This window comes from Myxocyprinus asiaticus, chromosome 43 (assembly GCF_019703515.2).
Source record: "Myxocyprinus asiaticus isolate MX2 ecotype Aquarium Trade chromosome 43, UBuf_Myxa_2, whole genome shotgun sequence".
Taxonomy (NCBI): Eukaryota; Metazoa; Chordata; class Actinopteri; order Cypriniformes; family Catostomidae; genus Myxocyprinus; species Myxocyprinus asiaticus.
In genome coordinates, this window is record NC_059386.1 from 14,502,680 (window position 1) to 14,525,563 (window position 22,884).

Genomic DNA, 22,884 nt, shown 5'->3' on the forward strand with positions numbered 1-22,884 from the left:
TAGGGTTCCTTATATCAACCTTCCCGCGACTCGCGAGCTGAAATCTCCAAGCTGCAATGGAGAAAGAGTTCATTTGAGAGTTCACAGCTGATTATCCACTAAACACACTGATTTGTGGCTCTGCAGATGGATACTATTGGACACACTGCATGAAAATCAAGCATTAGTAGTGTGTGTTGCGTTTGTGTGTGTATATTTGTGTGTGTGCCTGTGTGTGTGTGTGAAGGAGATGACAGGGCAGAGAGGCGCCTCTTATACTGTGGTGTGCAGCGCATGTGACTATATTATTTAATTAAATCTTCTGCTGTTTAAAGATCACACTTGGCCATAAAGAGGCTTTTTTATTATTGTTTTCAAATGGTCTTTGATTTCATCTCAAAACTCTCACATTACATTACATTTTGCTAATGGCAGCATAGTTGAATATGGTACCGAAATTAACAAGATGATATCGTACCGTTTTAATTTTTTTGGTATCGCGATATTTCGTTAGTACAGGTATACCATGCAACCCTACCTTCTAGCTCTTATTTACACAGAAAAACAATGGATAAAGGGAACAGAAGGACACAAAAACGATTTCAGTGTGAATGGCCATTAAGAAGGTAGGCTGTTTTATTAATCAAATTAGTTATTTGCAAAACTCAGCCCTTATAAATGTGCCTAAATTATGTCATTCTGAATTCAGTCGACCAAAACACGAGGAATGCTTTCAAATGTATCACGCAAAATCCAGTGTTGAATATCTCACTTGAGGTCAATGGCTTGTTGTGGTGTTAAAACCTCTCTAAGAATGTGAGTGTGAGGGCTGAACTTTCAAATGACCTTGATGTTGGCCACACCACAGGAGAAACCGACCTCATGTTGCTGCCCTGAAAATGAATAAAGAACTCCCACTGAGCACACAGTCATTCCTGTTCAGTGTTGGCTCAAATTACACAAAAAGTAACAGATTACAGATTACTAATTACTTCTCTAAAATTATAATCATATCAAACTACTAATTTCTTAATAGAAAATGTCTTACACATAAATAAGATTATTTTAGAAATATGTGTAACCCAAGTAAGGTACTTAAAAGTAATTAACATACTCGTAAGGCCATAATTGTAATCTGATTACAAGAATTAAAAATGTATTGCATAACATTACTTTTTGAATTACAAGTAATTTCATTAAAGTAACTAGTTACTTTGTAATGAAATTACACCCATCACTGTTCCTGTTAAGATCTGAAACCTTTAAAAAAATGTAAATGCCTCTTGCAATTTAAGAAAGTGTTTCTGTAAAAGGGTATACCAGACTTTCTGAAAATATGCTCTGATCAAACCCAGACACTTGAACTTTATTAGTTAGTCATTGGTCAATGAGGCAAAAATAGCTAAATCTACTCAAACCAAAGTAGGAAAATATTTCAGATGTATCCCTATGTTCATGTAATTGTGATAAAAGAAAACACATATGATCTCTATCTTTAAAATATGTAAGATTAATATACTGTACAATCCAATGCATGATTAAAATGTACTACATGTACAGGATAGATAGATAGATAGATAGATAGATAGATAGATAGATAGATAGATAGATAGACAGATAGATATATTTGGGTATTCAAGACGGATTTAAAATTTAATCTTTGTGTATTTCGACAGAAAGAAGCAGCAAGTTTATTGAGTCTGGAGTGTGCCCATCTCCAGAGCCCCTCCTGAGGTGCTACTCCCCAGTGTTTTTGAACCACTGCTCCTCAAGAGACTTCACTGGAGTGGTCTAGCACTGATGACTCATACCATATGTTAGCATCTTACCATCACACTCTCTCCAACAGAAAGAAAGGTGAAGGTTTATATCTTTCTTGACCCTTTTTATTCTTTAAAGATGTAGTTCCAGTGAGGTTGAATGTAATTTTATGGGACCATAATTTTTCAAATGTTCATTTGAATTTGAGTTTTTGGATTTTGTGCCACCTCGAATGTAACACTACCAGTATACTATGGACTTGGTGGCTCTGGTGTTCAATAAACAAACTTTAGATACATTTTTACAATATCAACCACTTCCTTAAAAAGTTTTCTGTAAACTATTTAATGAAATATAAATCAAAGTACATTATTCACTTCATTATTGTCCTGTCAACCCTTGATTACCAAAGTTAAGTTTAACCAAAACAAAATTCTCAAATGTTCAGAAGTAGATTCAAATTAGAATTAGTTTGAAATTTGATTAAACATCTTATGCCATTCTCAGTGCTCGGTAGTAACGGATTACATTCAATCTGGATTACGTAATCAGATTACAAAAATAAGTATTTGGATTTGGATTACATTACATTTTATAATGTGCTTAATCAGATTATAGTTAAATGATTTGTAGATTAACTGATTACATTCTTGATTACATCACCAATCAGTTAAATTAAATAACTAGTGCATAATTGACTAATTATACTCCTAAATGTAAAAAAAGTGGTTAGAGCAGTTTGTTTTTAAAATATTTTATGTAGTATCTAGCCATATAGCTACCAAAATTTATACAATCCACAAATACACACAGGGCATTTGGTTTCTGTTTAAAATGTAGTTTCTAAATGAATGCACAACTAAAATAAACTGTATGTATTTGCATACAAAATGATGTATTTGAAACAATCCTTCATCCACCTGTCAATAATTCTAGACACTCTTCTGTAAAAACACATGTTGCAAACAAACATTTTAGAGGTGTCGGTCAAACGCAACTTTGTTCTTTTGCACCATGTAAATGCACTTCGGCCCATGCTTCAGAATGGTTGAAAATTTTTTTTGTTAAGGCCACAACTTCTCATGAATAATTATGAATAGGTACAAACATCCTGGTTACTTTCGTAACCTCCGTTCCCTGATGGAGGGAACGAGACGTTGTGTCGACGTAGTGACACTAGGGGTCACCCTTGGGAGCCCCAAACACCTCTGATCTTTGAAAAAAGGCCAATGGAAATTGGTGAGTGGAATTCGCATGCCACTCCCTGGGACATACGGGTATAAAAGGAGCTGGTATGCAACCACTCATTCAGGTTTTGTGCTGAGGAGCCGAGACCAGGTCCCGGCCATTTTAACAGGTAGTTCAGTGTTTTGGCAAGAAGGACACAATGTCTCGTTCCCTCCATCAGGGAACGGAGGTTACGAAAGTAACCAGGACGTTCCCTATCTTTCACTCACTAGACGTTGTGTGGATGTAGTGACACTAGGGGTCCCTATACAAAACGCCACAACTAGCTGAACTGTGTTACGTGGACTGGCGGTGCAAGACGGGCAGACTGCTGTGTGCCTCATAGCCAGTGCACCAGGCCGTCACGTAACCTCCCCCAACGCACTTATGGGCGTCGAACGGTCCATCGGGAACAAGTCGACTGCCCAAAAAATAGGGACAGGCTAGCCCAACCGTGGCCTCTTTTCCTCTCTTTTCTCCCCAAAAAGAGTGGAATTTGTTAACTGAACTTACCTGTTCGTACTTGACAAAACACTGGACGAAACCGACTCAACCTGGAGATTGGAAGAACACCACTTAGCGAACAGACGCCACTTCAAGGCATACAGGTGCCTCATAGAGGGAGCCTTAGCCTGAGTGATCGTGTCTACCACCGTGTGTGGTAGGCCACTTAGGTCTTCCACGTCCCATCCAGGGGCCAGACATGGAGATTCCAGAGGTCTGGTCGCGGGTGCCAGAAGGTGAATTAACTGGGAGGGCTGTTGCGAGGAGCGTGAGGTCTGAGAACCACGTCTGGGTGGGCCAGAAGGGTGCTACCAGGACAACCTGCTCCTCGTCCTCCCTGACCTTGCACAGGGTCTGTGCAAGTAGGCTCACTGGGGGAAATGCATATTTGCTTAGTCCTGGGGGCCAGCTGTGTGCCAGCGCGTCTATACCGAGGGGTGCTTCGGTCAGGGCATACCAAAGCGGGCAGTGGGAGGACTCCCGGGAAGCAAACAGTGCTGAAGCGGACTCATATGCATCCACCCAAGTGGTGTGGCCACATCTGAGGATGCCATATGCCCCAGGAGCCTCTGAAAAAGTTTCAGTGGGACCGCTGTCTTCCATCTGAACACCTTCAGACAGTTCTGCACCGACTGTGCGTGCTCGTTCGTGAGGCGTGCTGTCATCGAGACTGAGTCCAACTCCAAGCCGAGAAAAGAGATGCTCTGAACTGGGGAGAGCTTGCTCTTTTCCCAGTTGACACCAGGTCCCTGTGTGCACACAACACATCCCGAGAGTGAGCTAGGATTAGCCAGTTGTCGAGATAGTTGAGGATGCAAACACCCACTTCCCTTAGCAGGGCAAGGGCTGCCTCTGCGACCTTCGTGAAGACGCGAGGGGACAAGGACAGGCCGAAGGGGAGGACCTTGTACTGGTACGCTGGCCCTCGAAAGCAAACCACAGGAAGGGTCTGTGTCGAGGTAAAACCGAGACATGGAAGTACGCATCCTTCAGGTCTATTGCCGCGAACCAATCTTGATGCCGGACGCTCGCTAGAATGCGTTTTTGCGTCAGCATCTTGAACGGGAGTCTGTGCAAAGCCTTGTTCAGTACTCGCAGGTCCAAGATTGGCCACAACCCACCGCCTTTCTTCGGTACGATGAAGTAGGGGCTGTAAAACCCCTTCTTCATCTTGGCCGGAGGGACAGGCTCTATCGCACCCTTTCGTAGAAGGGTAGTGATTTCCGCGCGAAAGATCGCAGCGTTCTCGCCCTTCAACGAGGTGAAGCGGACGGCGCTGGAACTGGGCAGACACCTGGCAACTGAATCGCATAGCCGAGTCGGACGGTCCAGATCAGCCATCGCGATGGGTTGGAAAGCGCGAGCCACGCGACCCAGCTCCGGGCGAGGGGGACCAAGGGGACATACCAGCAGGTGGGGCAGAGCCTGAGGCACCACGTCGAGGGGACTTGAGCCCCATGGCCGTGCTGAGTCGAGGGACATCTAAGCACTTACCTGGCTCCTGATACCCACCATAGGATCGGTCGAGGAGGGGGGAGGAAGTATATCGTCCCCGCAGTCCGTCGGAACCATCCCGGTGTGGGCATGCTTGTGCCACAGCTGGGCACGCAGGGGCGGGGGGGCTGCCACTGGAACGCCAAACCTGCCGAAATGGAATGGTGGACAGTGGTCGTGATGACGGCCGTGCGCACCGGATATGTGACCCAGGGAACAAGAAAACCGCTCTTTTGTTGAACTTTTGGGTACTGCAGCCTCTTGGGCATGCGGCGAAATTAAATGAAAATGAAACAAAAGATTCTCCTCCTGGCCCTCCACCAGGGGATGGAGTGGTCTGTTCACCAGCTCCAGAGCAGCGGTTCTCCTCATCCCTGGGTCGCCTGTCTCAGGGGCAGTTCGAAGCCTTTCTCGGGTTCTTGGCGGCCAGCCTTGAGACGGGTGGCATCTGCTTCCTGCGGTGGAGCCGATGCTGTTGCTGCAGGAGGACACCCTTGGCGATGAGCAAACGGGGAGCGGGGTCTTGAGCCACGCCGGGGCAGGATATGTTGAATGGCCTCTGTCTGCTGCTTCACCGCCGAGAACTGCTGGGCAAAGTCCTCGACGGTGTCGCCGAACAGGCCAACCTGGGAGATGGGGGCATCAAGGAACCGTGCCTTGTCAGCCTCTCTCATCTCGACCAGGTTGAGCCAAAGGTGGCGTTCCTGGACCACCAGGGTGGACATCGCCCACCTGAGAGACCGCGCCGTGACCTTCGTCACCCGGAGAGTGAGGTCGGTCGCCGAGCGCAGTTCCTGCATCAATCCTGGGTCGGAACTACCCTCGTGCAGTTCTTTCAGTGCCTTGACTTGGTGTACCTGCAGGAGAGCCATGGCATGCAGGGCGGTGGCTGCTTGTCCAGCGACGCTGTAGGCCTTATCCATCAGAGACGACGTGAACCTACAGGCCCTGGATGGAAGCTTCGGGCGCCCGCGCCAGGTGGTGGCGCTCTGCGGGCACAAGTGCACCGCGAGCACCTTATCCACCTGGGGGATCCCCGAATAGCCCCTGGCCGTTCCACCATCGAGGGTAGTGATGGCGGGGGAGCTGAGAGATCTGGATCGGGTCGTGAAAGGTGCCCTCCACAATCTTGTCAGCTCCTCATGCTCCTACGGGAAGAAAGGAACCGGGGCTGGGCGTGGCCGTGAGCGGCGCTCCGAGCCGAGGAACCAATCGTCGAGCCGCGAGGGTTTAGGGGAGAGTAGGGGTTCCACTCTAACCCGACGCTCGCGGCTGCCCTGGCAAGCATGTCGGCCAGCTCCACGTCGGCCTGTGACTGGGCGACTGTACCGGAGGCAGGAAGCCCAGCCGAAGCCTCCGCGTCGGACTGAACAAGCCCGCTCTATGCGAGAGCCCGACCGGGGCAAGCGAGCATGCTGGGGAATGGGAGGTCCGTGGGGGGATACCCGGCAGATATGCTCCCATTGAGGTCCCCAAATCGCCCCCAGTGCTAACTGCCGTGGCCTGGCTTGCTTGGGGAGCCGCTGGGGTGGCTTGCTTTCTCACGAAGGCAAGCCGCGACTGTAATGTTGCCATGGTCATGTTCACGCAGTGAGGACAAGACCCATCCACGAATGATGTCTCCGCATGGGCAGCGCCCAGACATGTTAGACAGTGATCGTGGCCATCAGAAGCGGAGAGATAACGACCACAACCAGGAATAACACACAAACGGAAAGGCATCTTTAAAAAGACGTTCCGTGTGTGCCACTCTTCTAGAAGAAAATATACTCTTTTTGTTTTAGTTATTTCTGCCGAAGCGCCCAGGGGCGTTCTCTGCACTGCACTGGTGCAGAGGGGGAGAAGCCGCTGAAATGCGCCGTAGAATCCAGCAGAGAAGGTGAATGAGAATCGTGTCAAATTCAGCTCAATGAATAGAGCCGCTCGGCTCCGAAGAGAAAATCTGAAATGAGTGGTTGCATACCAGCTCCTTTTATACCCGAATGTCAGGGGGAGTGGCATGCAAATTCCACTCACCAATTCCCATTTGCCTTTTTTCGAAGATCAGAGGTGTTTGGGGCTCCCAAGAGTGACCCCTAGTGTCACTACATCGACACAACATCGAGTGAGTGACAGATAGGGAACTTTTACATCATATTTAGATACATTATTTCATTATTAATTTCCGATCCAATCCTTATTTCCTAAATAACAACAATTCTTTAAATATAAAAAATACAATCATCTTCTCAAGCATGTCTTTTATCTTGAGTAGCATTATTTTTTATGACCCTTTAAACATTTTATTTTTGCTCAGCAACTTATAAATAGCAAGTTTCTGTTTGTTTTTATGTTTAATGAAATGTTAATTTGTAATTTTGTTTAGATTTTAATCAAAATATAAAATGGTTGATCCAAAAGTAATTGGATAAGATTACATAAAAAGTGTCATCTAAAATATTACGTAACAGATTACAATTTAAACGGTGTAGTTTTTAATCAGTTCCCAATTACATTTCAGTAGTAATCTATCCAGCACTGGACATTCTCAAAGCACAGCTCTCCCATTTGTTATTGTACAGAAGCAATCATCTGAAACTAGTGACTATACTGACATTTGTGACTATACTGATGCTAATGATGTTTTGATAGTGGACCCATTTCAATAAAATTACAATGAAACCTCCTTTGAACACATATATTCTAAATATTACAAATATTTGGCCCATCTGCCGCAATTGTGAGGGATAGAAAAGATCATAACATCTCACTGAGTGAATGTGTTATGATTAAATCCACAACCGCCACCAGACCATATTATATTATATGCAGGAAGCTGAATATCTCTATTTTGTATCTTTGTGTTTTGTCTATTGACAAGTTACAGTAATCACACAAAGGATTGGGAGGGGGGGGATGGGGACATTTTTATGAAATGATGAAAGACAAATAGTCAGGCTTTGCTGCACTGCAGGAGCTATACAAACCCAAAGGCATTTTATGCATGATAGATATTAAAAGTATATGCAAAGATGAGCAAGCAAGCAAAGATTTGTTGGACTGCAAGTAATTGTATCTGGGATTACATTTTTGCATATTATATGGAACCAAGAAAGTCTGTGTATATGAGCTGGTACATTCAAACATGAATAATATTATATAAACCTGCAAAGAAAAAAAAAAAATATTTTAAGTTGAGGCTGAAACTTTCTGCCATATTAGTGTCCCCAGTAATGTTACAGCAATGCCTAGTTAATCCAGGGCTTGGAACGACCTTAGGGAGAACCTAAGTGTGCTAACACAAAGGTCCAGAAAATTGGAACAAAGGTGAGGTGCTTCTGAATATTTAATTCCACTTTGGTGTGAAACTACTATAAATGTTAGTGCTGTATTATTAAAATATATAATATAAAAAATTATTAAAAGACATGAAGCAAGGCTCTGAAATGCAGTTTAACAACTTATGCAGTTGTTAATTATCTCTGCCATCCAGCACATTCTCAGAAACCCAGTTACATTACTAAGGCCATAATGTTTCTCTGACAGAATATGTCCAGATGATTCATGTTGCTTAACATCGCATTGAAATAATGATATCTGTCTAGATGGTTTTACAATATTGATACAAAACCACTTTAAAAACAGATGCAAGCATTTTTTAGGTGCGTTTAAAACAGGATGTAAGAATAGGGTTCCCATGCACTCAATGCTGCCCTGCCCTAATTTTTATAAGTCTCAAACAGTAGCCTTTCTTGCTAAAACCATTCCTGTGCCAGTGGTGCAGATTTTACACACTTTAAATGCATAAGAGCAGATTCGTATCTTTTCATTATATTAAAGTATGTACACATTTGTTTTGAGCATAATGACAAATAATTTATTTGAATGCTGTAGTGTTTAGGTCAAAACTCTTATCCTGCAGTAGTGGAAACAGTCTGGCTTTTCTATTGATCTCCCAAGTTAACAAATCTCATTATCTGTAAAAATGATCTCAGTGATACACGGAGGATAAAAAAGCTGCGAGTCTTCCTTTCAACATGATAGGGTTATTTCCAGTGTTCTGTCTGCCTCTGATGAAAATCATTAGATGAATGCCTTGTTACGAGAGGACATAGTGTTCTGTACATTTAACTAGATTGTCTAACAAATGCATAGAGTTGTTTCCTACAGCAAGATGTGAGGATTTCATTTATGTTGGGCTTCAGAGAAAAGACTCCTAGATGGAGTAACAGTTTTTTTTTGGAGTCACACTCGCATCTTCCTTATAGTGTAAATCCCTTAAAAAACCTAAAATCTTTGTTGAAGAATTTTTTTATTTGTAATTTTTTGTTAATGATAATGAAGATGAGACAAAAAAAAGATCGTTACGAAAAACATTTTTTTTAAATAAAACATGCTGTTGAAATATAATATGACGAGAAAAAATAACACTGCAAGATTGTAGCACGGAGGAGGGCGGGTCCAGGCGTGCATCATTCCGGCCCAGCCCCACACTCCTCCACGCTACACTCCTCCCTGTGATGCCTCAGGCCGGGGAGCCCCCGGCATGACGTACATCCCCCCCTCCTCTTCGACCTGGGAGGAGACAGGAGGAAAAAAAAATACAGGCGAGGGAAAGACCAACACGGAGCGACAGTGAGAGAGAGAGAGGAGAGAGAGAAAAAAAAACTCACTCACCGGTTCTCTGATGCGCCGTTGCGTGGTCCTCGGCCACTCCTCCACCCTCTAGTGGACGACAGCCGCACCTCCCTGGGTGGATCGGAGGCAGTCCTCCAGCTCCTGGCGGACAGAACGCCCTGCCATGTTTCCGGTGGACGGAAGGGGTCTACCCCACCCCTGGCAGTGGTTCTTCCGCTCCAGGCGGTCGGCCAGGAGCCCCTCCTCCCCTCGCGGTCGGTGGACGTTCCTCCACTCTCAGGCGGCTGGGCTCCTCCATTCCCCCGGCGGATGGTCGTGGCTGCTCCGATTTCAGTGGACGGTAGTGGCGAGGACTCTACTACGGCGCATCCCTCCACCTTCCTGGGTTTCGGCACCAGTGTAAAGGAGTTAGAGGGAAAGGAGGAGGAGAGAACTGGCTTGACAATATAAATAATAGTTTAATAATAAACTTAAAAACACACAAACCTAAACACATACAGGGCAGCTGCCTGTAATTCTCTCTCTCTCTTGAACTGCCATCTCTGGTCACCTTTATCCCTCGCTCACCCCATCAGGCTGATTGGGGTCCGGGCGTGCATCATTCCGGCCCGGCCCGCCCTCTTCCGCGCTACAAAGATATTAACAATGCACTTACAGGGCTTTATTTTCGTGAACGGGCTAGGCGCAGAATTGCGTCTAACGGCCGTGCGCTGAATCTTATCCAATTTTCGTGAGAGCACTAATTCTAAGCATAGGCAATGTCTGTTCTTGGCGCAAAGTCTAAACTCTTTGGGGTTTCCACCATAAGATGATTTCAAAAAGCTATTGGTCACTTTTAATACAAGCCATGATTTGTATGTCAGAAGATCAATATGATTAATTATACTTACGTTCTTTATAATTTAACGCAGTCTATATCCAATTAGGGCTGCAGCTAACGATTATTTTGATAATCGACCAATCTAACGATTATTAGAACAATTATTCATCTATTTGGTGATTATTTCAACAATTAATCATTAGCTCTAAACCGACTATTCAGCTTGTGCCTGACTTAAAAGGTTGTATTAAACATGCTTGCTAACATTAAAGATGACAAAATTATCTTTTAAAAGTACTTCTAAATGACATTCACTGAATTAAAGGGAAAAATACTTTTTATTAAGTTTAATTCTGTAAAAAATAAAATAGTAATAATAATAATTATTGCAAAAAATCCTATTGTTATCAAGTATTTTTATCTTGTTTTCCATTTAAAATTGTCTAAATATCTTTAAAACAAGATACATTTACTTGAGAAGCAACATAAGATATTTTGACTTGCTTTAAGAGAATGTATCTTAAATATAAGTGTATTTTTTTCACTTGGTTATACTACTGCGAGTGCAGTAAAAACAACATATACTTATACTCAAGATCTATTCTCTAAAAGCAAGTCTAAATATCTTATATGCTGCTTCTCAGGTGAATGCAACTTTTTTTTTAAAGGATTTTTAGATATTTATAAATATGATCATTTTTAATATTATATTCAACATCCTCAGATAACAATTTTTTTCTTCTGCAGTATAGCTGCTAAAGTAAATGTATGTTGTTTTAAAGGAGTTTTAGATATTTATATTGGAAAACAAGCCAAAATAAAAACAAATCAAAAACGTATTTTGTTGCAGTGTATAACGGGGCAAAGACTACACTCTCTCACCTTCTTGTTAATTTCAATCCATCTTTAACTCACAAAGAAAAAAAACTCTCTTATTAATTAAGCTGCGTATTGCCAATTTTCTGCACGATAAGAAATGTACAGTGACACATATATTATAATTCAATAAGTCGAGAGCCATCATGTTATAATCTAGCTGCAGCAAGCGCACGCTCGAGGGATGAGCGTCCCTGCGACAGAGTGTGCCTCAGCTGGATGCAGTTTCAGTCTCTCCCCCTTAGATTGGGACATTCGCGCAATTCATAGAAGAGGCGCTGACCACACAGAGAAATGCCAGTTTCGGAGTTTGTAGTTATTTACATGACCAGCTTCCTTATTATTTGAACTTTAATAAAGCTATAATGCATTAAATAGAATGGCATTAAAGATGTAACGCTGGGGTGTTTCCTTTAAAGATGTGTGACACGCAGGTTTTGCTTCAGCGGAGCGGCAGCTCTGGCTCCGCTTATTCCACAATGAGAGTGCTTCTGTATTTTGTATAATTCCCTTATACTTTGCGATCTACATCACCTGAAGCTGGTTGGAAAGTTTGGAGTGTGTCTGTGAGCTGTCTTCTTCCTCTCCTCAGTCAGGCGCAGAATTGCAGTATTGCTCTCTTGCCATCATTAGAGTTTAATATGATCTCATGTTAGGTTAACTGAGATCAAAGGACTATTCGACAGCGAAGATTTTTGTTGACAATTTTTTATTGTTGACATTGTCGATAACGTCGACTACTATATCCAATAAGTCCTGACGAGCACCACATTTTCCATATGTATATAAGGAGCCAGTGACTGACATAGAAAAATACCTGACATTCTACAAGGACGTAGTTAATGCGCAAAAGAACGTAAGACACAAACAGTCCATATTTATATTCTTCTAATGCACTGCATACAGCCCATTAAACTACCAACATATTTATGAATGGGTTATCTTAATTTATATTGATGTCACTTGACAGGGAATGGAATATATTGTATAATAGGATGCAGATGGTGCAATAACCAGAAAAGATTGCTCTTGACCAAACCCATTTACGTTTTGCTACATAAGACGTAACGCCTGCTTTCATGAAAATATCTAAAGTTGCACTGCCTCCAGTGGCCGAAGCTGGAAGCGTTGGGCACGTGTGAGCTCCAGTTTTTGAAGAGGGGTCTGTCTGCATCCTGCAAGACTACTACAAGACACGCCCACAACAAGTTACACCCCCTCCAAATAACCAGCGAAATCCTGAAGTCTTGGAACATTTCGATGCCACATTCATACACTGTTTGTTGTGTTTATTTGGAGTCACGCAGCAACCCTACACCTTCACCTATCACTAACTAGATTTTAAGATTTAAAAAATGAAAAGTCTGTAAAATCATTAAATATACCACAAATTAAAAGTTGTTTTGAACTCAATCATACCACTGTGTCACTAGGTGGTGACAGTGAGGAGAAATTTAATGAAAGTGAAGAGGAGAAGAAGCTAGCAGTATGCTAGCTAATAGGCAAACCGATTAGCTTGTAAACTGACTGGAGAAAACAGAACAGATAAATAAATCTTACATTTATATCTTTTATTTTATTATTGAACATGCAGATCACCTTTAGGAATAGAGTAAAGAGCACTTCCACAAAATTTTACATTAAACAAGTAAGTTCAGTTTACCATTTATATCTTCCATTTAATAATATGCTATGTGCAGGGTAAGGGAGTAACGGAATACATGTAACAGGATTACGTATTTAAAATACAAAATATAGAAAGTAAATGTTCCACTACAGTTACAATTTAAATCATTGGTAATTAAAATACAGTTACATTCAAAAAGTATTTTGATTACTCAAGAGATTACTTTGCATTTTATTGTCATTTGTTTAATTTAATATTTAGTCCTTTCAGATGGAAAAATGTATTCATATAAATGATGCGATCCAAAGTGCATTTGAACAGCGGTGAAACACTTTCTTATGATGTGTTACATTCATATGAGCAGACAGAGAAGTAAGTTTGAAGTAAGTTTGGAGCAGAAGAAATAGAAATAAACCTTGTGTAAATTGTCAGCTTTACGCTAACGCAAAATGCTATTTCTAGCCATTTTACATGCACGTTACCAGGCATGATCATATTTGTTTAACAAGAAAATTCACGTTAGATTATAATTTCTCTTTTTCTAGTAAGACCATTGATATTAGAGCAAAAATCATATTCTTGATAATAATTTTTGTATTGTTTTCCTGTAAAAATATCTAAAAAAATCCTTAAAACAAGGTCAATTTGATTGATCTTGTTTTAGAAACAACACTGCATAAGATATTTAGGTTTTTCAGAGAATGTATTTTTAACATGTGTATTTTGTCTTACTGCACTGGCAGAGTTTTTATAGTCAAAACAAGTTAAAAAAATCTACCAGTGCTGAAGAAGTAATCCAAAGTATTTAGAATATGTTACTGACCTTGAGTAATCTAATGGAATATGTTACAAATTACATTTTACAGCATGTATTCTGTAATCTGTAGTGGATTACATTTCAAAAGTAACCCTCCCAACCCTGGATATGTGAGAGATAATTTAAAAGTTATTCTTTGTCATATTTAAAGAGTTAAGAAAATGAATCATACAGCAATTGCATAGGATTTGAAAAGTTATCGCAGCCAATAGAATCGCTTGATGATCCAAGGGGGGGCATTAAGTGTAGTGGGCATGTCGGGACAGCAGACAGATACACTTGAGTTTTTGGGTGAAATGTCCACAGAGTGGTGCCAAAAGCAAGTTATATTTTTAGTTGTAATGATGTAATACTGTCAACAGGAATGCATATTTTACTAACCATAAATTAGCTAATACATGCTTAAGCATATTTATTATTTGCTATTATTTCAGAAGCTCAGCCTTATACAAGGACAGTTTTCACGTGCTGTATTTTGTATTAGATCCTTTATAAGTTTGATACGTTTAAATTAATAAATGTTAAATGATAAATAATGACTAAAATTTTTTATTTTTTTTTGATCAAAAGATGAAAACCATGACTAATATAAAAACTTGGTAAATACTTCAGCTGAAGTGTGTAATTTCTGGCCCAGTAGCATCACAAAATGGAATTGCAAAAATACTGTAACTATATGGGATTACATTTCCAAATTGAAGGCAGGAACGGACGGCACTTCTATGAGATGTGAATGGGAGCGGGCAGTCAGAGAATAGCCTGAAAAATTAATGAATGCAAAATAATAATAATAATAAAAATTCTAGAATAGTTTTTTTTAATAACATAAAATAAATGTGCACCCAGCTTGTGCATTAAATGTTCCAATATGAAAATCAGGCAGGTAGTCAACGGGGCTTTAGAAGAATGGCAGAGCAAAGCGAATTGTCAGTTTAGTATTAAGAAACCAACTTCAGGCAAGTCAAATTGGCGTCATTTTCACACATCATCTGATAACAGCAATAACAGAAAAATATACCATTCTTTGCGTACACTTGTTGTATGGCTTTTGCACTATGTGGAAAACAAATGTGGGGTTTCGGGAACGGGAGTGGTCAGGAAGAAAATCACTGCGGGCAGAGGGTGGTGAACATGGAGTAAAATTCAGTGGGAACGTTCGGGTGCGGGATAGAAACTTGCGGGAGCAGGATGGAAAAACAGTCTCATGCAGACCTCTACCCCCATGTCTCTACATTGTTCTGTTGTGGAGATGTGGGTGTTGCTATACAATTGCTAGCATGCTTTGGATGGTTGTTTTGACGTACAGTAGCTAAACATTTAGCAGGGAGAAACTTACAGGCTGATTGCTATTCCAAGTCAAATGAGCAAATCCCAATGTCTCTATGATATTCTGATCCGGATATAACCCTCTGACCCATATATTTTTAATGCAAGTCTATGGGGTTTGGTTGCTAGGGTGCTCCAGATGGTTACTAGGGCGTGGATAGGCAGTTGCATGATATTTCCCTTTTCCAATGTTTCCTAGAGATATGAGGGTTTGGTTGTGGTATCTCTACAGTAAGTCAAGGTACATGTTTTCCCCAGAATCTCAAAAACTCCTGTTTCCTGTGTGCAACATGACCTGATGTAAGTTGTCTTTCATCCTATTTGTGGAGCACTGTGTTAAGACACTGAATGCAGCACGCACAAGTGCTGTAATTAATACTTTGTGCAATATATTTGGTCAGTTGTGATATTAAATCTTAGGTGTAATGTGTATCAATCAGTTGATTCTTTTTGACCTACAAGAACTTGGTGAACATTCAAAACACTCTCTCTATAGTTGTTGAACATTTGTAAGAACAAATACATGGCTGATTAAATTGAGTTAAACTCCAGCAGGGTCAAAGAGGTTCAGCTCTTGCACTCACTCAAATAAATAAGTTCTAATTTAAACTTTCTTATTTAATCTATAAAGGCAACAGAGCCCAGTACTGCTGAAAAAAGCATTGTATTGCTCTATTGAAAAGACAAGGTTTTCTTTTAATTGTGTGATTTTTATTTTTTGTATGGATTAGTTCACTTGAAATTCATTGAAATTCTAAGTAATTTACTGGTCACTCTTTTCCATGCAATTACAAAGTATGGGGACTTGAGCTTCTAAGCTTCAAAAAGGACACAAAAGCTTATTAAAAGTCCTGTATTTTGCTGGTAGAAATTTGGCAACCCTAAAGTATGTGTGTGCTGTATTCCTTGTCTTCAGAAGTCATACGATAGCTTTGTGTGCGAACAGACCAAAATTTAAAGGAACAGTTCACACCAAAATTTAAACTCCTCTCTCATCATCCTTTGAGAGAAAGCACCTCTTCCTGCACCTCATCACTTTTTGTCACCCTCTTAGACTTCTGTCTGTCCCCACCTCTTGTCTCTGATCTGGCCATATGAGAGCAGCTGTCACAATCTAACCAGATAACTCATTAACAGCCGCTGACATGGCCGGGACTCTCTATCGGCTCCTCAGCATAAATCTGAATGAGTGGTGCACGCCATCTCCTTTTATACCCATATGTCCGGGGCTGGAGAGTGGCATGCAAATTCCACACGCCAATTCTCATTGGCCTTTTCTATTTTAAGCAAAGGTGATTGGGGCTCTCAAGATCGAACCCCTAGTGTCACTACATCGACACAACGTCTCGTTCCCTCCATCAGGGAACAAAGTTTACATCAGTAACCAAGACGTTCTACCACACAAACAATAACATATGTTTGCATAGAAACAAGAATGTTCAATATTGACGTAATGACAGCATCTAAAATGTAAATCATTTTACGTATTAACAACTTTAGAGACGTACAGATGTTTACAAATCCTTACTAAATCCATGAATATTCAATTTATGGAATTAATTGGTTGATTTTATTGTATTTATAATCAATGAGATTAAGGAAGTGTTTAATGCCAATATGTTTATTTAATGCAGTTGACACATTTGCTTAAAGGTGTTGTAAGCGATTTTAGCCATTCTACTTTCCTGAGACTGAGCCATTGAATTAGCCTTGCCCCCTCTTTCCAAAATTTCGCACTCCAAAGATACCAAATTAACTTTATTGAGACCAACATCATGCAGAAACGGTTGTTAAAAACAACAGCAGCAAATAGCGGCCTCAACTGACAACTTTTATGAACAACACAGCATTAAAATGGCAGTAAGCCTCAATAATCTGCTGCAGCTAGAACACTATGAGAATGTGCAAAATTATTGACAGGCAGAAAGCGTCAGAGACCGCGGCCTGTGGACACATTTTTGTTTGCTGTTTACAGAGTCTATAGATCTGCTTTGTTCTTTTAATGCTTAAACACTATAAAGTCTCTTGGTAGATTTCGGTCATGAATGACTCAAAATGATTCACTGACTCACTCATAGCACATAAGACCCTCATTTGTCGCCAGCTATTGACATCTCCAGAAGGGGTCACTGAACTAATCAGTTAATAAAATTGAACAAATTTGTGAAACAGAAGCAAGCCTCACCAAAATACTCTTTATTTTTGCAGCTAATTCTGCACAATTGTGCAGTTAATTTGATATTCTTGAATCACAAACATCACTGGAATTGGTGCTTTTAGCTTATTCTTTAAAAAAAATATATTTCCAGAAAACATTTTCGTGGACCAGTGATTGTCTCAACTTTTTCACCCCTCATGAGTGTGCATGAGGGCACTGCAAGAACAAATTTGCAAGAACAAATCTACAAATTAGAAAAGAAGCAATATTGTTGTTTTTTCATTACCCAATTACCTGTGACCTCATACAGCGTACCTATATGACTTGTGTTTTTTGCATAGTCAAATTTCCAACATTACAAGTAAACATGCTACTAAGACGGACAGAAAACATGGACAAGTTTTGAAATGGAAAACTATTGACGATGGTTATGTGGGATAGTGGTGTGCCATGGTATTTTTTATTCGTAAAAAGTGTACATGCATGACGGACGAAGTGGAACTACAATCACACTGTGTACAATTGTACTGGGAATATTACCACTGTCTTTTATATCAGTCACCTTGTTGTTAAACTCTCACGTTCATTTGGAGCACGCCACACACGTGCAGCTGATCAGATCGGGAGCGTCATTAAGACAAGCGCTATGAATTCTTTTTCTCTTCCTTTTTCAGCCTTTGGTGGATTTACAACATATCTAACTTTAGTGTTTGCAATATTCTTTGCAAAATCTCAATTAAAAAACAAAAAACAAAAATCATGTCAAAGTGCAAATTCGAATGAATCGGAAAAATAGGAAAACCGCCCAGCCCTAATTACAGTAATTAATTACTTTGCAATTAGATTACACTCAACACTGACAAACAGTCATTTACTACTGGGATGCTACCTATACTAGCACATAAACGTTCAATGATTTCCTTGAAGCCAACATTGGAGGCATCCTTGAACTCCACTTCTTTTTTATCAAACAATGTAATTTTACCAGGCTTCAGTGTTGGCATGACAAAACCATTCTTCTGCAGGATGAGCCAGGCCAAAATGATCTTGTCCTTACACATACGTGGTCAATTATTCATCTGGGCTCAGCATCATTCAGATTCAAGTCTGCTGATTACTCTAAATGCTTAAGCCCTTGGGGTTGAGCAGTACCCTGACTACTCACATTATTGAAAGCTAATTAATGGAAGGGTTATGAGAGCAGTATAAGAGTGATGAACGATGGTTAAGCTCTGATCAAATACTCAAAAGTCATCCTCCACGATCACAGTAACTGTCATGCCATTGACAGACTACAAATGGAGCACTCTTCTTTGAACATATTACAGGAATAGAAGAGCACTGGGAGTGAGAATAATCAGGGGCGAGTTCACTAAGCAGTTGTAGCCCCATTTTGTGTGCGGGATTTCAACATGATCTCATGAGAATTCGTATGTATTCTTATGTGAAGTGTGGTTCCCTGCCTGTCACTCATTCGACGTTGTGTTGATGTAGTGACACTAGAGGTTCGATCTTGAGAGCCCCTATCACCTTTGCTTAAAATAGAAAAGGCCAATGAGAATTGGCGAGTGGAATTTTCATGCCACTCTCTGCCCCCGGACATACGGGTATAAAAGGAGATGGCATGCACCACTCATTCAGATTTTTTTCTACGGAGCCGAATGCATGTATTGTGTTCGTCCTCTCACCTTTCGCTTACGCTGCTGAATTTTATGGCGCATATCAGCGGTCACCCTCGCATGGTCAAGTGTTGTGCTTCCCCTGGGCGCTTCGGCGGCTGAGTCTGCGGGTGCTAAAAGAGTATATTCAAAATAGTACATTTCCTTCTAAAAGAGCTCGCGCAAATGCTTGCAGTCTTTTTAAAGATGTCCTTCCGCGTTTGCGCTACTGGATGTGGCCGTTATCTCTCCCTTCTGGACAGCCATGAAATCTGTCTCGAGTGCTTGGGGCACCAGCACACCAAGGCAGCTTTCGTGGAAGGGTTATGTTCTCATTGTGAGAACATGCCTATCAGAACGTTGCAGTCGCAGCTCACTTCCTTCTTCAAGAAGCAAGGAGCCACCATGGCTGCTCCCCAACCCGCTCCGTCCTGGACTGATGCTCAGCCTGCCGGGTCGGCAAGCACCGCAGGCGATCTGGATGTGAATATGGCAGCGTTTCCACTGGCTCAACCCCCGCAGACCTCCCATCCCCCAGCATGCTTGTTCTATCCGGAAGAGAACAGGAGGCCCTCACGACAGCGCGACCTGATCAACAGGTTCCTCAAGGGTGCGAGGAGGTTGATTCCCTCTTGGGATCTCTCTGCGGTCCTACCTGCCCTATAGAGAACCCCCTTTGAGCCCCTGGAGCAGGCCGAGCTCAGTACTTTGTCTCTGAAGATGGCTTGCTGGTGGTGCTCACTTCCATCAAGAGAGTGGGGGACCTGCAGGTGCTCTCTGTTACCAGCGAATGCCTGGAGTTTGGAGCCCAGTTACATGCCCAAAGTTCCCACCACTCCTTTCCGGGACCAGGTGGTGAAACTGCAAGTGCTCCCTTCAGAGGAGGAAGACCCGGCCTTGTCGTTGCTGTGTCCAGTTCACACCCTGCGAATCTATCTGGACCGCACGCAGAGCCTTAAATGCTCAGAGCAGCTCTTTGTCTGGTTTGGAGGACAGCAGAAGCGGAAAGCTGTCTCCAAGCAGAGGCTAGCCCATTGGATTGTGGATGCCATTTCTCTTGCATACCAATCTCAGAACTTGCCGTGCCCCCTGGGAGTCCTGGCGCACTCCACTAGAGGTGTTGCGTCCTCCTGGGCACTGGCAAGAGGGGGACATATGCAGAGCTGCGGGTTGGGCTTCACCCAATACCTTTGCGAGGTTTTATAATCTACGCATAGACCCGGTTTTGACCCGAGTGTTACGTGGTAACAGCAGGTAGACCGAGCGGCTGGTTGGGTGTACCGCTTGCATTGCGCCTTTCACCTTTTTTCAAAGGTGATAATGTGCGCCTTTTTGTCCACAACAGCTCCCCGTATCCGGTGAACCTCGGACACCTCTTTAATTCTTAAGCACTATTCAGTGACGAACTCGGCGGAGGAGTAATGACACCAGGCCCAGTACTCGTGGTATGCTCCTTTTCATGTGAGCCCGTGTGCTCGAGCTCAGTGCTCCATGCATGGTGATTCCCCATTGGTAATCCCATATGATGAGTTTCCCCTTAGGTGAACCCTGTGTTTCCCCTCGCCAGAGCTTTCTCTGCCTCGGCCACTGTGGCTGCGTACCCTCTCTGTAGATAGGGTCCTCCGGTGGTATCATTCCATATGTGAACTTCCCCGTTGTTAAATCCATGTGAGGTATTCTCCACATGTTAACCTTCCTCTGGTAGGATGTGGTCTCCATAGTGCTCTCCTTCCTGGAGAGGGAAGAGCACTTCCCAGTGCTATTCTAGAAAGTGCTCGGTGGGAAATTGCTTAACAGCAAATCAGGAAAGTCACCGCCAGTAGCCTACTTTGGTAAGTGCCTCCTCCCCCCCTTAACGGGACTAGGGAGATGCCTTACCTAACTCGCTGGAAGGTCAACACGTGGTTGAGCGCTCACTGCGAGGCACGCGGCAGCTTGCCCGTGTCCACTCTTCTGTACCTCGTGACATGGTTCAGCGCCTGCGCAATTTCCTATAGGAACCCCTAGTGTCACTACATTGACACAACATCTCATTCCCTCCATCAAGGAACAGAGGTTACATCAGTAACCAAGATGTTCTAGCACACAAACAATAACATATGTTTACATAGAAACAGGAATGTTCAATATTGACATAATGACAGCATCTAAAATGTAAATCATTTTACGTATTAACAACTTTAGAGACATACAGATGTTTACAAATCCTTACTGAACCCATGAATATGCAATTTATGGAATTAATTGGTTGATTTTATTGTATTTGTAATCAATGAGATTAAGTAAGTGTTCAATGCCAATATGTTTATTTAATGCAGTTGACACATTTGCTTAAAGGTGTTGTAAGCGATTTTAGCCATTCTACTTTCACTGAGACTGAGCCATTGAATTAGCCTTGCCCCCTCTTTCCAAAATGTTGCACTCCAAAGATACCAAATGATCTTTATTGAGACCAACATCGTGCAGAAACTGTTGTTAAAAACAACAGCAGCAAATAGTGGCCTGATCCAGTCCCTGCCCTGTGGCCGCCTCCCAGGCCTTCTGACCCAGTCCTGGCCCTGTGGCCACCTCCCAGTCCTGCCAACTCTATCCCAGCCCTGAGGCCACCTCCCAGACCTCCTGACACAGTCTCTACCCTGAGACGGCCCCCCCAGACCTCTGGACCCAATCCTTACCCTGGGGTCTCCTCCCTGGCCACCTGGTCATCTTCCAGGTCCCCTTCCTCACCTGTATATTCCTGCCCTCCTCAGCCATCTTTGAGGCACTAGGAGTCACCCCTTAAAGGGGGGGTTATGTCACAGTCTGTCTCCCTCATGTTTCCTAGGACTCTTATTTTGAAGTGTTTCCCCCGGTTATCCAGTATGCACTGCCCTCATCACTGCCATCTGTTCCTTATTGTTGTCACCTATTTTCCATTTCCTCATTAGCTTTTGTTTGTATAAATACCTTTTAGTTTTTGCATTCCTTTGTCATTTCTTGTTTGTTGTTGTTTTGAGTTCCCGTTTGTTGTTTCACTGTCATCATTTTTATTAAAGCCTGCAAACAGATCCTATGCCTCCTGTCTCATCTCAGAAACCATTTGTTACAATAGTGCTGTTCTTAGCGTTAGCACTCTTCAAATAGGGCCCAATATCTTAAGCCATTTTACGTGTCAAGTAAATATATCTTGTTTTCAGAATATTTAGATTTATATTTTTACTGGAAAACAGACAAAAATACTAATGAAAATGTTTTTTTTTCTTTCTTTTTTCTGCAGTGTATGATAGATTTGTGTGAGGAACAGATCATAATTTTAAAGGTGTCATGTTATGAGGAATACATTTTTCCTTGAAATTTTGACATATAAGAGGTCATTCTACTATAAAAACATACTGTAATTCCAGAACTCGACTTCCCTACACCATTTGGGGTACTCATTTATTTAAGATGGCCTCTACAGCAACAACATCAATGCCTATTTGAAAATCATCGCACCCATGGTCCCGCCCACTGGTGCTCACTTGGCCTGTAAACAGAGACAGAGGGAAGGACAAAAGACCTACTGTCTGTGGCATAACTACACCTGAACACGAAAGGGGGCCCATCTGGACTATTTTGAATTATTTTTGTATACAAGCGTGTACTACACAGATGTCTTTGACTGTTGTCATGTCTCTGGCATACTTTTAAAATACGCAATGTCAAGTTTCAACTCTGAAGAGAAGATGCATTTCATCAGCTGCTGTGGCTCCTCTTGTTTTGTTGCTTAATCTGCTCAACAAACTGTTCGTTCGCCTATCAGCGCTACTTTTAATTGTTGGTGTATGTTAACACACACTATATGGATGTCTTTGATCATTTTGATTTGTTTCCAGTGATGTGCATCTCAGTGCAAGATGATAAACAGGATGTGTGTGTCTTGTGAAGCAGTCATAAAACAAAGGAATTGTCACTGAAGGATATGGGACAGTTAAAAACACTACTGGACCCAATCAAAAATGTAAGTAAATTGTTCCATTCATTAATATTTCAAATGGCATG

The 22,884-nt window shown here is 42.0% G+C and overlaps 1 long non-coding RNA gene across 1 annotated transcript in view; it reads left to right on the top strand.

Annotated features, from left to right (window-relative positions):
* LOC127433664 (uncharacterized) overlaps nucleotides 1–22,804 on the top strand; it is a 60,412-nt gene extending 37,608 nt beyond the window's left edge. The window contains exons 2-3 of the long non-coding RNA XR_007895907.1: nucleotides 1,656–1,836; nucleotides 22,719–22,804. This is a non-coding gene — a long non-coding RNA (uncharacterized LOC127433664). The remainder of the gene's footprint in view (nucleotides 1–1,655; nucleotides 1,837–22,718) is intronic.
* Nucleotides 22,805–22,884: the final 80 nt, after the last annotated feature.